The following is an 11893-nucleotide window of genomic DNA, read 5'->3' on the forward strand; positions in this document are numbered from 1 at the left end:
TCTCGAAATAAATAGGTTATTCAAATGAATTTGGTCGTATAAAAAAATAATACTTAAATGTATTTTAAATAAATAAGTTATTCAATTTAATTTGGTCATATAAATAAAGAAAATGATACTAAGATATATACAAAATAAATAATTTCTTCGATTTAATTTTGATCAAATAAAATAATTTGAAATAAACTTCACTCCCCCACTAATCTCATAAAGATATATCTAAATAAAAGGCATAATCTTCATTCATATATTAGTCTTTCATCTTTCGAGTTTTTGTTGAGACGGATGATCAGTTAAGGTAACAAATTATATTTAATTATCTATATATTTCAATAACTTAAATAAGTATGAGTAGTAGTGGGTATTACTATAAATTGGTCCTCAATCAAAATGTATATTAGATAATTCTTTATTAATTTTCAAACGAATATGGGTATGGATTTATAAATTCAAAATGGGTTTAATCAATTGTATATATAATATCCAAATATGTACATTAAATTTGATTTTTATATTTTGTTATTTATCTATGTACTATATCAATTATCTTCATATTAGAGAGCTCTCCACTATTCTCTATCTTATGTGGCACTTGTGGGAAAGATAGATGGGCTAATGTATTCATGGAGATTGACCCTTTTATTAACGTTATGATTGATGAAGTTTAGTATAAATTCCACTCCCAATTCTACATCATATGACAGTTATACATTTGTTTTCATCTATCCCACGTTGAATTTATACTAAACTTCATCAATCATAACTTAATAAAAGGGTCAATCTCCATGAATACATTAGTCCATCTATCTTTCTCACATTGATATTCTATAAAATTTAATTATGGAAAAACCTTGATAAAGAAATACTTATGATATGTATTTCAAATAAATAGTATTCCATATTTTTTTTATAGTTACAATAGTTTTTCATATTAGATTTATACTAAACTTCATAATTCGAGTCTAAGAAAATTATAATTAGATTTCAATATTTGGAAACCTAAATAAAAGTATAGATATTCTCGAAATAAATAGCTTATTCAAATGAATTTGGTCGTATAAAAAATAATATTTAAATGTATTTTATATAAATAAGTTATTCAATTTAATTTGGTCATATAAATAAAGAAAGTGATACTAAGATATATACGAAATAAATAATTTCTTCAATTTAATTTTGATCATGTAAAATAATTTGATCATGTAAAAATAGATTACCAGATTTTTTTATAGTTGCAATAGTATTTCACATTAAATTTATATTTATGTTAAACTTCATAATTTCAAGGTCTAAAGAAATTGTAATTAGATTTCGATATTAGCAAACCTAAATAAAAGTATAGATGTTTTTGAAATAAATATGTTCTTCAATTGAATTTGGTCATATAAAATAAATAAAATAATACTTACATGTATTTTAAATAAATAATTTATTCAATTTAATTTGATCATATAAAATAAAGAAAATGATACCAAGTCATATATAAAATAAATAAATTCTTCAATTTATTTAGGTCGTATAAAATAATTTGAAATAAATCTTCATTTCCACATTAATCTCATAATGATATATCTAAATAAAATGTTTAATCTTCATTCATATATTAGCTTATCATCGTTCCCGCATTGATATTTTATCATTTTCACATTGATCTTTATTGAACTTCGCCATGAAAAAAAACATAAATAAAAGAATACTTTTGAGATGCATTTAAAACAAATAGATTCTTGTATTTAATTTACTCAGGAAAAATAATTTCACATAAATTATCCTTCCCGAATTGATCTTAAACATTCTCATATATATTGAATTTATACTAAGATATATGTGTAATAAATAAAATTTTCAATTTAATTTTTCATGTAAAATAATTTGAAATAAATATGCATTTCCACATTAATCTCATAATGGTATATCAAAATAAAAGGCTTAATCTTCATTCATATATTAGAATATCAATTATCATTGTTCCCACATTGATATTTTATCACTGCGCATTGATCTTTATTGAACGTCACCATGAAAAAAAACATAAATAAAAGGATACTTTTCAAATGCATTTAAAATAAATAGATTCTTCAATTAAATTTGGTCATGAAAAATAATTTCAAATAAATTATCATTCTCGAATTTATCCAACACATGCTCATATATATTGAATCTATATTAAATCTCATAATTCACAATTTAAATAAAATGATTATTAAACTTTACCATTTAAAAATTTAAATAAAAAATACTTAACTTTGAAAAAATAATAAAAATATATTTAAATATATTTTATATAAATAGGTTCTTATTGTTTGAAATTTTATCGAGATTATTAACTAATTATTGTTTGATATTTTATTTGTTTATATACATATCTTATAAATTTAAACAAATTAGTTGATATTATTATATGGGTTTAGGACGAGAATAAGTATTAAAATCATCACATATCTAATAGGAAAATGGAATACTCCTATGTGGCATCACCATATTTTTTGCATTTTTATTTATCCTAATTCTCTGAACATTTTCATATTTATTCATTCTTATTTATCTAAATCTTCTCATCAAACATTTATTTTTTATGAGATTTCACCAAAATAAAATCTATATAAAAGGATGTTCTTACTCTTCAAACCAAAAATCCACATTTAATTGGTGTTGGGAACCTTGTGGAATATACTAACCCTTGTTTTGATGATACCAAAATTCATAGGACTTAAATGTAATAGACTAGAATCGTTTTGAACTCAAGTGTTAGAGTTCGTTTCTAGTTTAGTTGCGGTGTCGAAGACTGAAGACTGAAGACTGAAGACTGGAGTTACCAACTGAAGTGTCAGTTGAATAATCAGTTGAAGACTGATTATTTAATGCGCGTCATAGACTGATACTAAAGTCAAGTATCAGTTGAACATTCCTCCTAGGACTGATCTTCCAACGTTCAGAGGAAGCCACGTACGCTCAAAGTACAGCCGCATTAAATGCAGAGATATCTCAATATCTTATCTCTGCAGAGGTCATTCCTATCTGGTGGCTACTTTTCAGAGATGTCACATCTCCTGTCCTTCAAAGAGAGCCGTTTCCACACAGACAAGGAACCTCGAAGATTGAAGCCTCAGCCCAAATTCGAATTGCTCTCCAACGGAAGAAATCTTGAGGATGATTTACGCCAACGGATCTATTCAAGAGTTCTCCTACAAATAGCGCTCGAGGATCACTTCAATCTTCACCGATTCAACGACATAAGCTGAAGCTCTGCCGAAATAGCTACTCAGCCTAAAGCTTAACCGCTCAAAGCTTGAATCGAAGAAGAGAATTCCAAAGCCAAAATCAGTCACTGCTGATTACATACATTCTCTTAGACCCTAGGCATATATTCTGTGTACCCAGAAGCCAAAGGTCAAACTTGCTTCAAAGAACTTGTTCTTTGTAAGTATAGTTGGCACTCGTTTAAACCTCTCCCACATAAGAGTGTTTGAGTGACTCGGAGTTCAGGAAGGTACTCTGAACTCTGAAAGGGAAGTCTGAGCATGAGGTGTGCTTAGCAGGGAAATCCTACGCGAGTTGTGTAGGTGCTGAAATCCTACGCGAGGTGTGTAGGTGGGGAAACCCTACGCGAGGTGTGTAGGTGCTGAAGAGAGTTTATCTTCAGTTTACGGTTTGCAGTGCACCAGGCAAGCACTTGCGGAGTGGATTGTTGGTCTGATCAACCAGCCGTGGATGTAGGAAAGAGCTTTTCCGAACCACGTAAAAGTCTCTGTGTTATTTACAGCTTTCAGTTTTATATTCATAACTGAGCTATTTCAATTGATAAAACTGAACACTGACTAACAGCAAGAGAAACTCTAATCCTACTATCTGCTCCACCGAGGCTATTCGAAACTAAGTTTAATTTCCGCTGCGTATGATATCAATCTGACTCACTATCCTCTGATAGTAAGGAAGAGAGATATCATCTTCATCTTTGCAAACACGACTGAAGCCCTTACGTGGATCAGTTAAGTTCTAGTGACTTAACTGATAACTCTTTACTGAAGAGCTTTCAGTATCAGTCGTCAACCCTGTTGGTCAAAACTAATTTCGGTTAAACAGGTGTCTGGTTTGCATGTAAAGTTTCTTTTCTATCTCTGACTGAGATCCCTCTGATTGAGGTTGGTAGATAGCCAAAAATAGCCTATAGGTGTATTCCCCCCCCCCCCCCCCCATACACCTATTCGAGACCCCCCGGACCTAACAATTGGTGAAGTGATTGAGATTAATACAATTTAAATTGCAATAAAAGTTGATCAAATTTATTTAGTTGAATAAAAAAATATTTAAAATTTTAAAAAATAAACACTTGTGATTAAATAAATTATTTCTTCATTTTAATTTGGTTATGAAATAAGATATTTTGCATAATTTTTTTTTATTACACATTGATTTTTTTTATGAAAATTTACCAATTGAAATACTAAATAAATTGATATGATATAATTTGAATATCACATCAATTTTCTCAAGCCTTAGACGAGATGATTCTCAGAACTTAGTTATAGTCTTTCAAACTTCAAACAAGATGATTCTCACGAATCGGTTTTAATCTTTCAAACTCCAAACGAAATGATGCTTGAAACTTAGTTATGATAATTTAAGCTCTAAATAAGATGATGCACAAATGGTGATTTTTTAAGCTCTATACAAGATGATGTTTAGAAGTTAGTTATAATCTCACAAGTCAGCCCTGGTATTTCAAGCTCATAATGAAAATGATATTTAGAAGTGAATTATGATATTTAAAGCATCAGATAGTGATGTTCAAACGATTGACGCATTAAGTCAAGCATAGAATTTTAGGGTCTAGACGAGATAATGCTCAAAAGTCAGATATCGTCTTTTGAGTTCTTGATGATCATGAGATGAGATGATGCTTAGATTAAAAATGAGATCTTAAATTAATTCTTATCCATCAATATATTAAAAATGTACAAAATTTATATAAATGGATATTTTTACTATTCCAAAAAAGTTAACATTTAATTGACGAATATAATTAAGATTAGTATAATGTAAATTCTATTACATCAAATTAAATTAATTAAAAATTAATTATATTATATAAAAATAATATAAATAATTTAAATTATAATTTAAAATCCCGTCGAATTTCGACGGGTTATACACTAGTTCATATAAATAGAGGAATTGTAGGCATTTCGTGGACACATTCTATCTTCAACCGGAAAATTAATACAAATAGAGTTCTCTCATTTTTCTGTTGTGTTTGATACTCAGGTTTTAGCTCTATTTTCTCTTTTATTTACCATTTACCTTGATGTGTTATGAGTTTACACATCATGTACATTACTTTGACTTACCATAAGTAAGAGTTTTTATAGAAACTCAATATGCTTCGTATCTTGGGTGATGATAGTTCGTGTGTAATGTTCAGTTAACTGTATTGGAAAATTGTGTCCATTAAAAATGATGACATTCCCTCAATAAGCTCATAAAGTTTATCATACTGAATCATGCTGGTGGAATTTATTACGGTATTGATAATAAGGAATTGAGTAGTATTTAATTGATGATCATCTAATTAATTAAGAATTGTAAGATATTTAATTTATGTGTGATATCATAAAACATTGACTATTTTTAAGTTGAATTTATTAGCCATGATTCATTATTGAGATAGAGCGATAGTTCAACATTAATTTTGTAATTAAATGAATTAATATTATAAAATAAATTAATATTATGTGATGAATAATTAAATTTAATTTATGAAGGCCCAACTCCAATCTTAAGTGGTAGATCTTTGGACTAGCCCAACATAGCTCAGTCAATCTAATGAACGAGAAGAAAAATGAGCCACTTAATGTGGCACATGCGCCACTTATTAAAATTGTTTTACGTCGTGATTTATAATCATTTTACATTATTTTTATGGTCATATAATATATGAAACCGTCTTCATATAATTTTTTTATTAAATTGTTTTAACCAAATTAAGTTGGCAGTGTCTTTCAAATGATGTTAATTTCAATCACTTTCACCAATTAAATATTAATTTTGGACGGAACAATAAAAATACTTTATACATAAATTTGAAAAGGATCGATGAGAGATTGAAGATTTTAAAAAAGTAAAAAGAAAAATTATATGTAAAAATTTAACGAAAAATATAATAGAGGATTGACATGTCACATTTGTTGTTCATTATATAAAACAAGATTTATTAATTTTGCACATATTTATTCTATTGACGGATAAGAAATAATTTAAAATTAAATTTATGAACCTTGTAAGATTATTATCATTTAGAGGTCGAAAGATCAAATTTGACTTTTGAACTCTAGACTTTGAGTATTATCTCGTCCGAAACTCGAAATCCCACATTTAAGTTTTGGATGTTGGACTAAAACCGACTTTTAAACATGATCTCTTATGAAACCTGATATTAGGATTAATTATAGTTTCTATCTTAACCTTTTATAATTTTTTCAAATTTATCCTGACTTTTACAAAATAATTTTAAAAATATTTTCAAGTCTACCAATAAAGAAGGCGTCAAATTACTGACATAGCATACCGGAAAAAAAATACAAAAAGAAACACGTTTTTTTTTTTTTTTGTTTAAGGAAAATTTACACATAAGCTTTTGGTATAGCATGTTTCCAATTTAGCACGGGAAAATACAAAATATTTCTAAAATATCAAGTATAAAAATTGATATTTTATAAAGACTAGAACACCAATTCGTGCGATGCACGGCAAAATCGAAATTAAATAATGTTTTAAATATATATATATATATATATATATATATATTAAACATAATCAAAATATAAATACATGCAAAAATATAGTTTAAAAATAAAATATCAATTACTCAATAAAATTCTAAATTTAAAAAAATAATTTTCAACTATGTATAAAATATAGTAATTTATAGTCATTAAATAATTTTAAATTATTTGATAATGAAAATAAATATACACATTATTATTATAGAGTATTCCACTTAATAATAAATAAATATTTTTTATATACATACACAAATAAAAAAGTTGTAAAATTTTAACAAAGAGAAAGAAAGTAAAATATTTTAAAATTTTAGTAACCTATTCGTTTTAAATTCATTTTTGATGATTTTTTATAGTATATTAAAGATCTTGTTACGATTTAAATTTAAGATGCATATTGAATATTTTTTTTCATAAATCAATTACGACGATATTTAGAAAAGAATTAAAAGAAGGGTTATTAGCGCCTAAATACACCAATTTTGGGGGTAGTTTGATTTCGCACATGAACTTTAAAAGGTGTAAAAAAAATACATGAACTTTAACGTTGTAGCAATTTTATCACAAATTCAAATATTAAATATTCGAACTCCATAAAAATCTTACGATTTACAGGTTTAGAGATGTCTTATACGATATCTTTTAGAGATGTCCTATACGATGTCACAAATCCAATTTTTGTTCAAATTAAAGTTGGCGTGGCAAGTTGAAATATTGACGTGTATTCATCGGACGTTTTAAAAAATGACATTGTATATGACATGATCTTTAGAGATATCGTATAAGACATCTCTAAACCCGTAAATCGTAAGATCTTTATATATATAAAGCGCAAAGTAAATGTAATTTCATTCAATTGCAAGGATATAATTGGAATTGAAGTGAAAAATATATTATCCACAACCAAAAAACGTGGACACCATTTGATTAACAAAAAAAACTGCTACATGAATTAATGATGCAATTAAGCTGAATATTTAATATTCTTACGGATTAATAGTAAATACAAAATTTACTATTCATTTACTATTGATCATTTACTATTGTTTTAAATAACTTAATTTTTTTGAGTGATGATATTTTGTTTGAAGCTATAAATTGTATTTCAATTTTTTTTCAAATTCTAATTTTTTTAATTGATCATATTATATATTTATATTTATTTTATTATTAAAAAGTTATTAATAGTACACTATATAATTATCATAAAATGTTAGCATATTATAATAATTAATTTTAAGAAACACTAATTCAATAATTTTATCTATTCAATTGAATACTTCTATAGTTCTATTATTTACGTGGACTTTCTCAAACTCTCATCTAATTATTGAATATTAAATTATTCTTCAAATTGTCTATAAAAAAATTGTATACATGTACTTTCTTGGACTATCAGCCAAGTAATTAATTATTAAATCTTGATAATACTTCATACATTTTTATTGAATTCATTAATAATTTGTTTAAATAAACTAATATTGAAATCACTATAAGTTAGTATGTTAGTAAAAATAATTACAAACATTTAACTTTTCCAAACAGGGAAGATAGTGATTAATTATCCAATAGTTAGTTTTTCAAAGAATGTTGAATGTGAGTAAAATTGATAACGAAATATAGAAAGTTATACGTAAGCTATTTATATTACAAAAATCTAAAAACTCATTGTTGTAAGTTTTTTAAATTTTAATTTTAATTTTCAAATGTAAAAAAATTCAATTCAGTATTCGCTAATAGAATTTTTGTAACTGAATGAAAAGTTATAGGAAATATGGAGAATCATACACGATTGAATTTGTTTATTATTATTTTAAATCTATATGTTTGTATTTTGTTGTTTATTATTATTTTAAATCTATAAATATTAAATTTAAATTTTAATATTATTATATTAAATTATTAATTATAAAGTGTTTCATATATATTGTGCGACGAACCCTGTGCGATTTTTTACAAAAATAAATGATAAATTGTAGATAAAAAATAAATAATACTTTAATGCATGCAAATGACATTTTTAGTAACAAAAACTAATACTTTTCTTAAATGCAAATGATTATATGCAAATAATATTTTGTATAAATAATAATGATACATTTGTAATGATAATTTTAATGCCTGTGAATGACACTTTAAATAACAAAAAGTGATTTTTGTCCAAATGAGCGAGGCAAATAGGGCAAAAAAAAGAAGGCGAAAGGAAGGGTCAAGCCCAACGCAATCGCAGGTTTGACACTCATGATAGAAAAGTTTGCCAAGATTAAACATAATGCTCCAAAAAAGTATATATGCAATGCATTTATATTTCTAAAATTTTCACATTTCATTACTCCCTTCGCTCACGAAAAAAGTAGAAAAGATAATGAAGATATTATTTTTTAAATAAAAAGATAGATAAATATTTGTGGGCCACAATGACATTTAATGTAAATAATGAGTTGAGTGAGAGTGTTAATTATGTACAAATTTTTCATTTGAGGAAGAAAACAATGTGGTATTATTAAATTGAGGTTTATTATAAAGTGAAAAAGAAAAAACATCCCTTGAAAGCACAAGATGCAGACTAAGGGCACAAAACTTAAAAAGCGAAGGAGAACAACTCAAAAAGGAAAGTCAGGATCATTATCCAAATCATCCGACCAACGCCTATGGACGACATTATTCATTGCAATCATACTAGGCCTATTGGTGACGTCAACCACAAACTCCCTCGGCTTGTTACCCATTTCTTCCGCATTCCTGAGACGACTTTTAATACAACCTTCCGGAATTGCATGTATAGGCTCTCGTCCCTTTACCGAGCCCTTTGGACGACCACGTCCGCGCTTCTGCTCCGAGAGCAACTGCATCCCCTAATTAACTTGCTCCTCTAACCTAATAATACGACTCGCCATGTCATCCGTAGAAGAAATGGATTTATTATCAAAATCAACTTCCTTAATCGGCGAATTAACCCGCTGGCTCGCTGAATCTTCTGCCCCAACTACCAGTTGTTGCTCTACCACAGCTCCACTATTCGTTCCAGAATCCAACTCCAAAGTTCCCTCTACATTCGTGCCCTCCTTATCACTAGCCTTGTCCGTGTGAGGCGACCCATCATTTTCTTCCTCATGTAAAGGCTCTGCTTCATAATTGGAATCCGCAATGATAGTCTCCTCCACTTCCTCTTCCTCATCCTCATCTAGCGCTTGATATCGGTTAGCATCCCCGCCAGAGGGAGATCATTTTTCTTAAAAGGTACTGTAGCCGCGTCTAGAAGATCAGGACCTGATAGAGGTTTAAGAATATCAACTTTGGGCTGCCATGCAGGAGTCGGACCCTCTCCCTTATCAAGATTCTTCACAACCACAGCAGGAGGCTCAGTGATTTTTTGCTTGCTCGTGACCCTATCAGCTCTCCGGCATTTATCCGTTGAATGACCTGTAAGTTTACAACGCGAGCAAAAAAGAGGCATAGATTCAAAACCAAACTCAATGTAGAACGATCTATCGCCGTCATCAATGTACATCGAGTTGAGAATAGGCAAAGCCATGTCAAGTTCCACCAAAACCCGCGCAAAGTGTCCTACATGACCAGTTGCGGAGGCATTATCAATTCGCATAGGATGACCAAGCACACGACCTATACCAGCAATAATCACCGGAGTCCATAACTCCACAGGGAGATAATATATCCGAACCCATACCTGAGCCAGAGACGACACTTCCTTATACGGATCGAAATACCTAGTCCATTCACGGAAGCGTACGTGGCCGATTGACAGTTGGAGAAAAGAACTCCCCTTAGCTTTCTTTTTCGCTTCCATCGTCAAAAATTTAACAACGAAGAATCCCTTAGCCATGGGCACCAGTTGACAGTCGGCGCACTGCCATATGGTTCGAAGTTCATGAGAGAGGTCGGCGAACGTGCGTGGCTTGTCCCCTTTACGTTGGATAAGTCTACCGATTAGTGCAAATTGAAACTCTTCCAACTTTGTTTGATATTCCGATTTGGGCACTGAGAGGGTGACAACCTCTCCTTCTCGCTGTATTTGAAGGCCTCGGAGGCCATACGCTGCAACATCCGGCTTCTTAAGGGATTTGTGTTGGACTTTATCAGCTACTTTGGCAGCGAAAGAAACAGCCGGAGCAGAACCCGACACCTGCGCTACTGAAGTAACAACAGACGGCAGCGGCTGTATCAAACCAGGGATGGCCTTGTTAGGATCACCGATCAAACTCTGCGCCGGTGAAAAACCCGACGAGCGCTGCCCAACAGCCACTGCGCCAGAAGAATAACCCTGCTTTACGAGAGGCGGGTGCTGAGACGGAACATTGGCAGGGGACTTAGATCGAGACCTGTCAAAATTAGAAGAGACCGGAGGAAGATTGAGGCCCCCCTTGTCACGATGGATTTCCGGCGAACTCGAATCCATCACCGGCAGGAGAACGGCATTTTAGGACAGCGGCGACGGAGGCGAGCAGCGGTGGCGGCGGCTGCGTGCAGATCGCGGCCGGCCGGAAAAGAGCCCTCGCGGTGGGGAGTCTGGATCGGCAGGCGCGGCGTGCTATCAGCGCCGCCGACCGGATCGAGGTCAGACCGTCAAAAACTCGTGTAAGCAGCAGAACATTGAGCGCCGGTGGTTCGGCAACTGGATGCCTGGAGTCGTGGCGTGCTCTCGGTGTCTGGTCGGGTGCCTGCGAACGGGGAGAGGCGCGACGGCGAGCGGCGGGGTGGCGCAGCTGAAGGAACCAGAGATCTCAAAGGGAGAATGCTCACAGAGCACGTCAAGTGCAGCTGGCGAAGGCTGCTGCCGACGTGCCGTGGTGTGATGCCGGAGGAGGAGGGGCGGGGCGCCTCGGGCGGCGGCTAGCGCGGCTGCGTGCAGATCCCCTTTTTGGCTCCTCCGGCGGCGGACATCGCACGCCAGTCACTCACGCCTCCTTTCTTTCTCAAAAGTCACGCACGCATGCATGGAGAGAGAAAAAGTCACGCACGCTAATGTCAAGAAAACAATGTGGTATATCAAATTGGAACGAGAGTAGTAATTATTATAAAGTATATACACAATTTATGTGTGTGAGTTTAAAATCACAATCATCGCGCATAGTGCGGGTGGTACACTAGTTTTT

Source organism: Salvia miltiorrhiza, chromosome 6 (assembly GCF_028751815.1).
Source record: "Salvia miltiorrhiza cultivar Shanhuang (shh) chromosome 6, IMPLAD_Smil_shh, whole genome shotgun sequence".
Lineage (NCBI taxonomy): Eukaryota > Viridiplantae > Streptophyta > Magnoliopsida > Lamiales > Lamiaceae > Salvia > Salvia miltiorrhiza.